The following is a 14,173-nucleotide window of genomic DNA, read 5'->3' as shown; positions in this document are numbered from 1 at the left end:
AGATGTTGTGATGAAGCTTTTGACTCATGAATAGCACCCCCCCATCCCAGTGTAATGCATGTTTAATGGTGCCGTATTGAAAAAATAATTAAAAAAAAGGTTTCACAACCCCAAGCAAGGTTGTATAAGGTGAGGAGGACTGTCTGGTGTGTAAAACACTTGGTTGCAGCATTGTGGGTGCTGTAGTTTAAATGCTATTGGTTTGTGAACAACATACCCCTATCCCAGCGCAGAATGCCACATTAATTAAAAGCATGAGAAAATGAGATTCAGAATGCAAAGCTGTATTAGTCTTCTGTGTAAAAAATCGGTTTGAACATCATTGGAGCTGTTTTAATTAAGCTGCTGAGTAATGAATATATTTAATTTTCCCGCTGTTAGCACTATAGTGTATATATAGTTGACCCTTACCTGAATGAAAACAAGACATTAAGAAAGGGTTTCAGAAATCAAACAAAGCTTTATTCCTGTGCATACAGTCTGGGTAATTGGAGACTGCGCTGTCCTGCTTCCTATGGCGATATACTGTTTTTTTTCACACAAAGCCGTATTGACCAGTATTTCTTGCATTGTGAACGTGTGTACACAGCAGTCCCCCGGGTTCCAGTTAGTGCGTAGTTACACATCAATGAAAAACCAGAGGTTTAAAAAGATAATTAGCTCACTAATAGTTTTGATGGCTTAAAAATGACAGTGAAGGCTGTGAAAACGGTCACAATGTAGTTTGCACACAAAGCAAGTGTTTTCATAACCCTAAGAGGTTTTGTGAAAATGCTACAGGTGTGCCAAAATCATTTTCAAACTTCAAGCTAACTTTAACCTGGTCAATGACAGTACCTACAGGCTATCGATAGGTTTGCTGGCACTGTGGGTTTGTTGTTCCTGACAATGTGCACGCTGAGAAATGCGCACAGACTGGCTTTCTTTCGGAATGAAAATGTTACGGCTTGTACCTCATGTAAACACAGTTTTAACCATTAGCACACTCATATATATCCTGAATCAAGAATGAATATGCCCTGGAATCCGCTGTACCACTTCAAACTGAAAGTCAGATATTTAGAGTCTTGGTAAAGACTTTTTACAGGAAGAGATGTCATGCTTCAGCTGCTCTGGCCTGCAAAGTACAAAGGGGCTTCATTTGAAATACCCGATTGTATTTCAAAATCCAAGGTATTTTTGCTGTGCTAGAATGTATAATTTATTATAAATGTTTTATTCACAGCCTCTTCTTCAGGAAGCCTCGCACACACTAAACAATATTCAAAGACTATAGGAACAGTAAAAAAGAAAGCAGTAAGATGGATGAAAAAAGATTTTGACGTCTCTTCCGCAACTGATGAATACTCCTGTGTGATGTTATTTCTTACATGGATTCCGTTATTTTGCCACAGGCTGTGGGTCTCTGTTTTCAAAAAGAGCAAGTAAAAAGTTTTGTAAAAAGAGCAAGAGCACCTGTTTGGAGTGTTTACGACAGCAGCGGGTCTCCAAACAGAACTTCATCTCCTGAAAAGTGCCCCTCCCTGCCACACAGGTTGCTGTGCCTGGTGCAATGCATATCTCCACACATCCCTCCACCCCCAGCAGAGCACACACCACCTTAGGACACTCCATCATGTCCTCTCTGCTCACCACCACCCAGAAATTGGCTGATGCCATCCCCACTGTTTCTCTCCCCTCAGGAAGCACTATCTACACAGCAGAATTCACAGATGCCAATGCCATGTACAGTTCTCCCAGATGTCCACCTTTTGCCCATCAGCCAAGAGGAGTGGGGGATTGAATGTGCAGTGTGTCGGCACAGAGGGGACAGCCAGAGCCGACCGCTACGCCGCTCTTCTGTTTTGTAATTTTGTGACTGGGAGTGAACCACATCCGTAAATGTTGACTGGTCCAGAGGGAAAAGGGCCTTGCCTTGCATTCTCCGCGAACACATAGGCATGTTGAATTGGAGATTCTCAAAACTTACTTTGTGTGATTGGAAACTGATACATGATAGGATAAACAAAATGCTTCAAAGAAAGAGGTGCTCTTTCTCTCTGGTTTTAGTCTGTGCAGCAATAAAACAATCAGATTAAACAAGAGAGAGTGTGACGTTACTTTTCGTCAATGAAAAAACAGTCTTTTCATGTTTATTTAAGTGTCCTTCTTTCATTTGGATTGTATGAAACAACTCGGGAGTTATTGTTATGATTACTCTATTATCGAATCCTCAACTCATTCACTTGTTATTTTGGGAACATTTTGACATGTTGCTTTTAGCCGTCGATACTGTTGAATTCGCTCAGTTTGTAATGTAGGGTGCTCTGAACAAGTTAAACTTTGATACAGGACAAATGTATACTTTTAAAGCTACTACAGTATAGCTTGTGGGAAATACAACATCACACCGTATGCATAAGGCACGTCTTTGTTCACGATTTAAAACTACAGTCCAGAAAAACATGACATTTGATTGCTGGTTGCCTTATGTTAAAGGGCAACAATGAGACCAGAGCATGAAAATTCCTTCCCCTCCCCCAGCAGAACTGTTTAATCTACATAAACACAGTGGGGTGCAACACCTAGCCTAGACTTTGAGAGAAGTATGGAGCTGCGTTGCATAAAGAGTTTGCAATGGAATATACAGTAGTAGGCAAAAGTTAATTTCAAGCTGAAAAGAAAAGACTCAACATGTCTCCTCTATACATCTTCCATTTAGACCATCCAATGTCATTTATTATTAATATATTCCATATCCCATTAAAATCAGAAAGTTTCTTACAAGTGTAAATCCAACTATTTTCCTTTTTTTGTTAAAGGAAAACTCATGCCAGGAGCTGGGTTCAAAAAAACTATAGCTGAAAAGGGCAGGCAAAATGTTTAAGTAATCATAGGTGAATGAGACAAATTGATGCAGATGTTTAGAAAGAAAGTGGACTACAGTACTATTTTGAGCTTACAGCCTATCCAGTGTTATTCATTATTAATATCTTTCATATCACATTCAAATGAATGTTTTTTTTAATTGTAAGAGGCAATACACAACATGTGTCCTCTATAACACTTCAGTGTACATTTTAATCAGTTTAATGTTTAACAATGTTATACAAAGCTTAAAATTATTAAATTGCATATACCGTTTAGACTGTTAAATTCTGTAATTGACAAACAATTGTCCCTCAGCATTGACAGGGATTCAAAACCAAGTGTTTTCTGGCAACAGACCAAATGCTGCACATGAGAGCTTTCATAGCTCCACCTGGTGGTTTTACAAGATATTTCACCCTACTATGATACATCATGCGGTATCCTACAGTTCTTTGCAGAACGAGCACTGCGATTTACTGCAGCATACCTTGCACATTTTGAATGATTGGATCTGTACTTCTACTCAGTCTGGTGAATTCTTGATAAACCAAACTGGTGCCCTCCCTCTAACTCACCATTCCTCCCTTATGGTAGTGGATGTAGAGAAACCCATGTATATAAACCCATAGGGTCAATTGCAATGGACTTCCCGAGTTACAACACAGCCGCGTACCAATTTAGTATGGTACATTGTGGAGATCATCTCCCACTCTGAGTTCAATTGCAGCAAAAAACATGTGGAACAAAGTTGGAGCTCAGTTCAACTTGTGCTTAATCCGGTTCGGCGTTGTTGTACTAATTAGCCCGAACTGCAGGGGACTGTGCATCAGAACACTTCCGATTAGTAGGATAATACATACGCCATGTTAATATACAATTACTTTTCTGTTTCTTGTTTATATTCAAACTAAATTTCCTGGCAAATCAGTTAGTTTTTAATTTAAGAATTGCATTTAGGCTACAATTCATCTTATGAGGCTACATTGTTATTAATGAGATACCCAATTGTAATTAGTCATGAAACAAATGAGAACTGCAGCTGTGCATTTGAAATTAAACACTACTGTATTATTGCAGCATTAATTTTGTTTAACACTCCAGATGAATAAGCAAACCCATTGTTATAGCTAAGTCGTCACAAAAGACACCGACTAATAACCAGTAAAGTTAAAGTTTTATTTTTAACAGAGCTGGAAATTAGACTTATAAAAATACTTGAGCAATAAAAAAAACCAACAACAAAACAATTGTTCCTCTGACCTTCTAAGCATTTTTTTAAGGCAATACATTTCTTTAGCAGGGTGTGCCTTGTGCTTACTTATCTGAATTTTGATTTTCTCTCTCTCCTGTGTCAGTTCAGATTAAGCTCTTTAATCTGTTCCAACATCTTCCTTTCAAAGTGGGGAAGTGCTTGCTGGCGTGTTGTTTTGCCAAGTCGTGCTTATCCTTTATGACGGTATCTTCTGACACCTGGGCACAATCCAACAACATTACAAGACCAGCACTATAACAGGAGTCATAAAAACACAAGAAGCCACATTGAACGAGCTTTCAGAATTGTAAAACAACGCTTTGCTTGTCTGTCATTTGGTTTGCATACCAGTCCATCAAGAGCTAGCACAACCCTGGCTGTTTCAACACAGTCATTGGATCACAGCCACAGGACAGAAAAGGGACTGTAAACCATCATAAATCACTTTTAAGATGCTGAGTTTTTTCCTTTAACATGCTTGGGTGCCATCTATTTCCTCCTCATCCTGCTTTCCTCCGATAACCACAATTACGGAGACCCATCACTAAAATATTTAACAAATCTATCCAGTTGACTCCTCGATTTTATAGAACACATTAAAGCCTCACGCTACATTTATATAAATAATAGCTTAAGTTCTGTTCTCTTCACTTCCAATGAATGGAGAAAATTTGAAAAGAACAGTAGTCTGTCGTTAAGTGAAGGGAGAATGTGTGATCCTAGCTGCAGAATAATTTTAGTTTCAGTGGTCTTTCTGATGTATGAGTTTGGAAAACCGTGCTCAGTACCATCGAGGTGTAAGAGGGTCAAGGATGAGCAGGAAACTTTGTTAATAAGGAGATGGACACCGCCCAACATGGGGCTCAAACCCACACCCCTGACCTAAAGAATCACATGCTCTACTGACTGAGCTAGCCGGGCACCAGTGTTCTCAAAGACGGTTTTCCAAACTCATACATCAGAAAGACCACCGAAACTAAAATTATTCTGCAGCTAGGATCATACATTCTCCCTTCCCTTAACGACAGACTACTGTTCTTTTAAATTTTCTCCATTCATTGGAAGCTTCATTTCATACCTCTCTGCACCCATTCTGACTTCACACCTCTTGATTGGCCTCTCTTTATGTCCCCTGCTCCCGCCTCTCACTCTTCCTCCCTCCCAACCTTTGTTCTCCCGCTACTTTACCTTTGCCTACTGCCCTGTCTCTCTCACACCTGAAGAAGGCTCCACGGCCGAAACGTTGTGTTCTCTTTCTTCTTTTTTTCAGCATGGAATAAACCTTTTACTTGTTCCTTTGCAGCCTACGCATGCTGGCGCAGCTACCCACTTGAACTAAGACCATTAAACTGTCTGGTGATATTGCTGCACGGGGCGCAATATCACAATAGAACACGTTACTGTAAAAAATGTTAACATTCGTGAATGAGTATTTTTTTTAATTATACCAAATGTCCGTTAAATAATGAATGATGTTTTTCAGACCATAAACACTATTATATGAAAAAAAAACATTTACTATATATCCATTTAACTTGTTTTTTTTTTAAAAAAAACATTACAATACGGTAGATGAAAATTGTTGTTCAGCGCTCTTGTATTAAATATACTCTACCAGCCTTTTAACTCATGTGTCAGAAATAAAGTGTATAAAATTCGCTAAATCAAACAAAACACAAACGCTACGAAAAAGAAAAAAAATGTGTTTATCCTGCAATTTTATCTCGTTGAAACGTTTTTTTTTTCTCTGTGGCACTAACGGGCTAACGGTTAGGATTCCTGGTTTCCTGATTACATAGAAATGTGTCTCTCTTCCCTTACGATGTCCAAATGATCAGTTCAGTGTAGAAAAGAGCACCGTAAAACCCCGTCAGGCGTGCAAAACGTATAAATGAAAGAGATCGCTTTGTTTCTGCCCGCTTTCTCACTGAAGCCCTTTAGAAGGTTATAACCGCTACACCGCGCGATGTGGGGAGGGGTGACTTACAAGCAGAGTTGACCTTTGAGAAAGGACTCGTCTCGGGAATATATTTCCACATTTTGAAGAGAATTTCTCCATTTATGTAGCCTGATTTCCACTATTGCTAGAGAGCTGTAGAATCTGGAATAACTTATCCAGCTCTGGGAACAGTGTGTAGATGACAGGTTTGTGACTTTCTCATGAGCACGGTATATGAATCCATCAGATTAAAGACACTGTGAGCATTTGAATAAAATTAAGGATAGTCTGTCCCAGCTCACCGCGATGGTATAGTGGACCGTACTTTGTGCTGTGACCGCACTACCCGCGCTTTGAATCCGGGTGACAGCAGCCCAAGACAAGAGAGTTTCCTTCGTCTATGTTATTTCAGTGAAGGGGGGGCATGCGTGTACAGCGAGCGATCATCGAGTTGATGTGTTGCCCCATATAAGCAATGTGAACCAACACTGCTTTACAAAGGAGCACTACCTGAGCTTATTGTTGGTAAACTGGAGACCAGACCGACCTCTTCTCTGACGAGAAGAAAAGGACAGGAGCCGCAGTATTTAATATGAATAAGAGATTTCAATTTTCTGTGGCGCAACTAGTACCAAACACGTAATCTCGGGGTTGTGAATTCGAGCTCCACGCTGGTAAGAAATCATATAGGTTATGATAAATGTACTTTTTTAAATAAAAAGTAATATTATAAAACTTTCTCGATACGAGTTTGCAGGTGACATGTTCTTTATAAAAATAATCTTTAGTATGGGATCAATAACCGCGCCTGAACAAATATCGGAAAGAATCGCCTGTCACTAAGGTATTTAAGTAAAGTAGAGATATAATCAGAAAACCTACATATAGGAAATGTTAGTTACTTTGTATGTGCTTTAGCGTTTTCTTTTATATACCGAAAAAAAGGTTCAAGGCGTTCTAGTCGCTGTACTCCTCGTAGATAATCTCAACGAAATCACAATACAGTACAGGACACGCAGTGAGGAGCTCACGCAACGAATAGTCTTGAACATGCCAAGCGTAAAGGCACACTGCACATCTGCGAAACATCACATCCTAGTTTAGTTACAGTGAGATTATAGACTGGAAGCTAGGAAGTCTCAGATCACTTTTTTATTAAATGTTCAAGCAAACACAAATACCTTTGCAAGAGACATTTCAGAATCCCAGTCAAATCCAGTATGATTGCTGGATCCCTCGAATTCGACAATATCACAGATCTGCAGTCCACGTGCAAGACATACCGCCCAGAGCATTTCTAAGACAGGAAATACATTTTCGTTACGAAAAGAGATATACTGTACGTAGAGTGAAATGGTCTGGTACGAGTCCTAAGTTTGAATAGTTCAAAATAGACGAAAAAGGGTAATTACAGACTCTTTCGAAATGTAAGAACATTAAAGCTGTGCGGACCTTATCTTGATTTACCTAGTTTAATCGTTTTCAGAAAGTGTAATTTTATTATTTTATGTACCCTTGACGATTCTACTGATGTTATAAGTGCTCTTGTTTATATTGAATCTATTTTGTTGTTCAAATAAAAAGTAAAAAAAAAACATTCCGGATGCGTCTGCTGTAGAAATAAAATGACATCAAAGGCGTTGTACGTAGAGTTCTGAAGCCTGCTCCACAGAAGAACTAGCTGAGATGAAACGTTCGATATTCTACTGACAGGGCTATTCCCATCAACTCAGTTTCTTTCTGAAACAACGTTTTCCAAGAAAAACTTACACTTTGCAAAATTTGAAATAAAATACTTGCTTAAAAGTGCAGATTATTTTTTTCCCAAAAACTGTAAAAGGAGAAAACCGACCTGTTGGAGTCTCTGTCGTACCATTGCTCAGTGCGGTCAGGTCGGGACTAAAACGATAGTAAGGTTCTGGTTCAAGCATATCTAGGCATGCCTTTCTCACTGTTCCATCGTGAACATCATCTAGAGAAAAAGTGGCATGTAATGTTTAATACATTATTGGCCTTATTAATAATTTGAGGGAATATAAATGCTTTGCATGTATCGAATTACAGCACGTAACAACTGAGTACCTGAGTCGATATCACCGGGCAATTTCCAATAACGACCAACATCAGACACTTCAAGAAAAATAAGATTCCATATCTTGGAATGTAGGGCGGGAGAATTCATTTATACTCCTGTTGCATCTTGAGCTAAACTTTTTTTAAAAAAAATATGACGCAGATTTGCTCAAGATACTTGTAATCGCCTTAAAGAGAGTTTTCATGAAAACGTACATCGGCTAGCTCTCCACTGTTAATTGACAGAACTTTTGAAGAAACTGTTCTTATATAAGCAACATACAAATTAAACATCTTAATGAACATGAAGGGAAATCTATGGAAGCCCGTTTCCGTCAGGGAGTAAAAAAAACGCGCTATGATATCTCATTGTATGTCTTTTTTTACTTAAAAGGGTCTTCTTTAGCTCAGCTGGCAAGACCTGGGTTCGAGCCAATGCAGTGAGGCACGAACTAGGGTGGGAGCTGCGAGGGCACAAGCCCTACAACCCGAATCCGTTACAATAACAAAAGGACAGACATTGAAATATGGGCTATTTCGAAGTCGCAAATGTGAGATATAAAGTAGGAATTCTGAGTTACTAAGTCGCAATTCTGAGTTGCTAAATCGGAATTCTGAGATACCATAGCGGGTTTTTTTTTTACTCCCTGGCGGAAAAGGGCTTCCATAGAAATCCGGGTTGTGAATAACAACTCTCACTACACACGATTGAGTTCTTGAGGCTGGCACCTAAGACAACTCAGCCATCCTGACAAGCAGTGGAGGATGCCCGTTACTTTGTCAAAGGATTATTAACTACTTTTCTTTTCTTATTATTACAGAGATTTCTACATTGCAAGACAATTGACGATTTAGATAAAGGTATATCGTGGCACGCAAACCAGGCACGGACGGGGTTTGAACCCGCGCTCTTAGGTTTACGAAACCGATGCCTTACCACTTGGCCACCGCGCACACAGTCTAGTTTTTTTTTTCCCATCAAGGCAAATACATTTTGAAAAAAAAATCTGTGCGCAAATTGCAATGGCAGGAGAAGTAAAGAATATAGTTCTTCTGTGGAGCTGGCTTCAAGAATTTTTTCATTTTCTTCCCTTGTAGTTTCCTCGCTCTTTTACTGTCCCTTTCTCCCACGGAGAGACGGAAAACATGCCGAAATCGTTTTCACCCTGTGTTTGTGCAACGTCAGTGTGTGAAGGGAAAGCAATCTACGTGGCTCCAGTGGCGCAATCGGTCAGCGCGCGGTACTTATACAGCAGTGCACAGCGGAGTCATGCCGAGGTTGTGAGTTCGAGCCTCACCTGGAGCAGTGTGGCCTGTCTTTAGCTACCGAAAGCAACCGTCCACTTTAGATACTGTTACTTATAGGTCGTCCTTAACACCTTATCTAACGGGATTGTAGCTTGTTAGGTGTTTGCTGGAGATCCAGTCTAAATTAACATCAAAGGAACAGGTAAAGGTTTATTCCACGTCACACCCGAAGAAGGGTCCACGTTGTGTTTCCTTCTCCTTTCAGCATGGTATAAACCTATACTTTTTCCTTTGCAGCTGACGCAGGTCACTACTTAAATTCCCATCAGCTGTGGACCCCCAGCTGATCTCTACACAGATAGATGAGAGATATCTTCTTAGATGAGAGGTCTGCTGGGACTAAGGGAGCACGATGGGGTACTGAAGACTTGAAAAAGCTCTCGCATTAGATTCTGTTTTTGTTGTTTCCCAGATTTGTTTTTAATGTTCTTTTTGTTTTGAAGTTGTTCCTTTAAGTATTTGTTTATTTTATTTTCTGTAGTCGTTAGACTACTACAGTGATTTACCTAGGTTCCCGGAAGGCTTCTTGCATCATGGTTGTTGTGTTTTTGGGTTACAAGTATTTTTTTTCTATTGATAGGACCCCACGCATTACTGTGGGACTAGTTAACTTAAGTTCTTACATTGTACCTGAAATTACCACATAAACTACTACTCTGTTTTCTTTTTTTTAAATAAAGGCACAAATGATGTTTTTTTTTTCTTGCAGCTGATTGGCAATGACCCTACAACGGGTCATTGCAACGAACGTGGCTGCTGAAATTTGTCAGCAGCTCCATACTAAACCTGTTCTCAATTGCAACAAACCTAAAATAACATATGCTGCCCATTAGATGTTACCGATGTAGGAGACTAACTTAAACCACCTCTTCACAGGGTTTATGTAGTTCAGTAGAGGAACAGTCGATCGCATTTGAACTGTTCTGAATGTAGTGGAAATAATATAGTCACAAAGTAACGAACATACGCACCACTTGCTTGAAATATTTACTGTAGCTAAAATTGTTTTCTAGACACCACAACTATTCACAATGAATTTGATGAATACATGTCTTTATTAATAAAAGTGTAATTTATTAATAATTAAGATTAATGTATATCTTTATTAGTAGCTGTATTACCGGTAATGCATGTACAGTCCTTAATATGGGATAGTGAACTTTCAGGTATCCTGGGGAGGTAAGAAAACTGAAATGAAGGAAATACATATTTAAAGGGGGTGTAAGTCTTAAATGTGTTCTGTTACATCTGGGTGTTAACTGAATAGATTGTATTACTTATTGTGATTTGACACATGTCTGTCTCAGGAGACAGCAGAAAAATTGAGGAATTTGCAGGTACAGAAAATAACTTGAACTGAACAGGCAAATGTAAGGTTATGTTAAAGAAAAATAAACTTTGTCACCTTTTTCAACATGATTATTTAAGACAGTTTATCGGAACCGTATCTCTCCTCGATTCTGTGGCTGTGGTCCAACAGTAACGGTGGTGAAACAAGCAGAATGTGCGGAAAGAATTGGAGACGTAACGGGAGACTCATCCAGTCGATAGAAGGGTTGTGTACGCTGAGAAGTGTAGTTTAAAAGCTTAACGAGCCAGGGAGGAGTCAAACCTGCAATCTTCTGAGCCAAAGTCAAACACATTATCCATTGCACCACTGGCTCTGATACCCTAAAGCCACCACTGTGAGCTTTGTGCTGCTATTAGTAATACCGTAGCACTCCGGTGTTCACAACAGCCCCCCACCACCAGGAACTCAAACCCAGGCCTCCTGCATCACTCAACAGGGATCTAGCCTGTTGAGCTAAAGAGCAATCTCCCTTCAGTCCTGCGGCTGTGGCCCTGCTATTACAGGGAAGGGCAGTGACATCACCGCTCTGGTAAGCCGGCTCTTACACACTCAATGGTGGCCGTATGCGTTACACTCTCCCCCGCTTAACTCACCAACCTCAGCAAAGGGCTATCCCATCCCACTGCTGACACCAATGTAACGCTCCAGGGTTCACATGGGCATCCTCGCCACTGCCACATCAGGTCAGTCCCCCACCGTCAGGGACTCAAACCCAGACCTCTGGCATCACTCAACAGGGACCCAGCCTGTTGAACTAAAGGGAGTCCGTCCCTAAGCTCAAGCGGCTGGGTCCCTGTTGAGCTATGGTGGCGGTCGCAGGTTTGAGTCCCCGACGGTGGGGGGCTGACTTAAGTGGCAATGGCAAGGGTGCCCACCTGAACCCCCAACCATTACAATACTATACATCGCTCCAGTCCAAATTTTCTCAATTAGATTCATGTGTTTTCTACTTGTATTTAGCTACTAGGTCTTTCGTTTGGTCTGTTTTAAAAATAGCATCTCAAACGATTTTATGTGTCATGCTGAAATTCACACACGGGGGATGTCACATGAAAGACAATCACAGATAAGATGTTGCATTTAAAAAGAAATCCAGAGTGGCAGTAGAAAACAAAGCCTTATACACGAGATGCAAGTGCTCTACCACTGAACTAAACTGATAGGCACTTTTGCCTGCAGCTCTTTAATTGAGTTAGGGAGAGTGAAGGGTCTACACAGTGTACAATTTAAAGGTCGAAGCAAGACAATCTGATGCGAGGAGAATTCACAAAACGAGCCTCTGCTTTATCGTTTACTGAGCATTCAATGAACATCTAAGTGAAAGACATATTCACTATTTTCACTTTTTGTTTAAAGAACACTTTTATCATGTTCTGCACTCCCGGTGTTTAACGGTGTAAACAAAATTCCGATATATTGAATAGTATTTATGTTTACATTTATATTCACTCGTGCCAAAAGCTTGTGTTCTCTGCATATATCAGGATGTGGAAAGAGGCCCAATCACATCTGGAGTAGATAGTATTTAGGTCAAAGCTAATTCAAAGTGCATCTCTGGGTGTGTTTGAATTACCTACGTGTTTGACTGAAGGACAAGCTCACGGTGCCATAAAAATTGATATTCGTCATCTTTTCTTCTACATTCACAGGTTTTACGCTAAAGACAAAAATGTTTTTTTTGTCGTTTTCATGCCAGCTGGCACTAATTATTCTGCACTGACAGGGAAGATTAGTATTTTATCTATCACAATATGTGTGGAATTTGTTTTTAAAAAAGTTGTTCCAGAAATGAACACTTCCATTAAAGTTAAGGCAGACACCTGTTGCTGTCCACAACGACCAACTCTGCATGGCAAGAGAGGAGAAAAGCACTGTGGTGATTTGAACCCAGAAACTTATTTACTAGACATGCACGTTAACCAGCTAAGCCACAGCACCAACAGAGCACTATCCTTTTACAGCCTCTTAGACACACCGCTCTGAGATACCTGCGTTCTGTGTGCGCTGCGCCTGCTCGCTGAGCAAGTGATGAGAAATGGCTTTTATCTGGTAATTTCAAGTCCAAGGAGCTCAATATGCTTTTTATGTTTGACATCTTCAAGGAAAATGGTGAAATCGCAGGTGGAAGAGGAAAATGATCCTTGAGTAGAGGAAAGACGACCATCTTGAGTACTAACTCATGTCAGGAGGCTAACTTCTGGGATGAGGTGGTGGGGTGGTAAGGCGATGGACTACTAATCCATTGTGCTCTGCACATGTGGGTGTGAATCCCATCCTTGTGAAGTTCAGCAGTTGACAGATGTGCCTTTTTAAACTGGGTGTGCTTTCGTTTCGTCTTTCGCTCCTGTACTACAGCAGTAATATTTCTAGATGTGCATGAACATGGTATAGTAGGCTGACGGCAGGAACACGGGGTCCACAAGCAGTGACAGTATCAGAGGTGTCTGCAGTGTGTTGGTTTGTGAGCACTAATAAAATAACTTGCCGTGGAAGCACGTGTGCCTGCATTAATACAGCTCCATTGAGCAGAAAAAGCAACACAAACACCGACTTGTCAACAGGAAGTTTCCGTAGCTGAAAACACAGCCATTGTGCTCCAGGTGAAGCTTGTGTCGCAGGATGTGGGTCATTGAGGCAGTCACGGTCTGGGATTGATTGGGTTATGTTGATTTGTGTTACAGGGTGTGGGTTATTGAGGCAGAAACAGGCTGTGATTGATTAGGTTATGTTGAATTCCAGGATGGTGTCAATGTTGCCTCTCACTCAAGGGGGTGACTGCAGTTGTCCCAATTAATACAGGAACAGTCAGTAAAAACAGTCAAACCCAAGTCGTTCAGGGAGCAATTAGGTATCGAGACTTGGAGGTGTGAGGAGTCGCTAAGCCAGTTTTAGCCAGACCAAGGGGTGAACTGATAAGGTTCCATGACACCTAGCTCAGCACTCCCACATTCCTCAAACAACACAAGCTTCCTCCTGGAAAAATACTGGGCAGACCTGATTCTGACAGGGACAGTGGAAACCCCCCTGAAAGGGATTGGCTAAGGAGAGGGATAAAAAAGACCTGAGACAGAACAGAGGGGGCTCCCGATTCCCACTGGATCCTGGAGACGACACAGGCAGCACAAGGAAGCTGCAGGGTGCAAGACCCCGCTGCAGAGTGCAAGACCCCGGAGGAACTCTGCAGAGACTTCTAATACCTGGAGGCAAGGATCTACTGGTTCAGTAACTGACGACAACGAGAGACATTGGCATTGGAACAGAGGTACTGTACAGAGACTTTTAACACCTGAAGGTGAGGAACAAGGAAACTGGCACAGTTAGCCGATTCAAACTGAGAGGAATGTAATATAGTCGCAGAGGATTTCTATTGTTACCTGAACAGAGACTGGGGAAATAGGAC

The 14,173-nt window shown here is 40.8% G+C and overlaps 2 non-coding genes across 2 annotated transcripts; one reads left to right on the top strand and one right to left on the bottom strand.

Moving 5' to 3' along the window:
* Positions 1 to 8,996: 8,996 nt before the first annotated feature.
* Positions 8,997 to 9,068, bottom strand: trnat-cgu (transfer RNA threonine (anticodon CGU)). The gene has a single exon. It is a non-coding gene; the product is annotated as a tRNA-Thr (tRNA).
* A 258-nt stretch (positions 9,069 to 9,326) lies between these two features.
* trnai-uau (transfer RNA isoleucine (anticodon UAU)) lies at positions 9,327 to 9,420 on the top strand. The gene is made up of 2 exons: positions 9,327 to 9,364; positions 9,385 to 9,420. It is a non-coding gene; the product is annotated as a tRNA-Ile (tRNA).
* Positions 9,421 to 14,173: the final 4,753 nt, after the last annotated feature.

This window comes from Lepisosteus platostomus, chromosome 5 (genome assembly GCF_059453375.1).
Source record: "Lepisosteus platostomus isolate fLepPlt1 chromosome 5, fLepPlt1.hap1, whole genome shotgun sequence".
Lineage (NCBI taxonomy): Eukaryota > Metazoa > Chordata > Actinopteri > Semionotiformes > Lepisosteidae > Lepisosteus > Lepisosteus platostomus.
The sequence above is the reverse complement of the archived record's forward strand: the minus strand, read 5'-3'. Positions and strand labels throughout refer to the sequence as shown.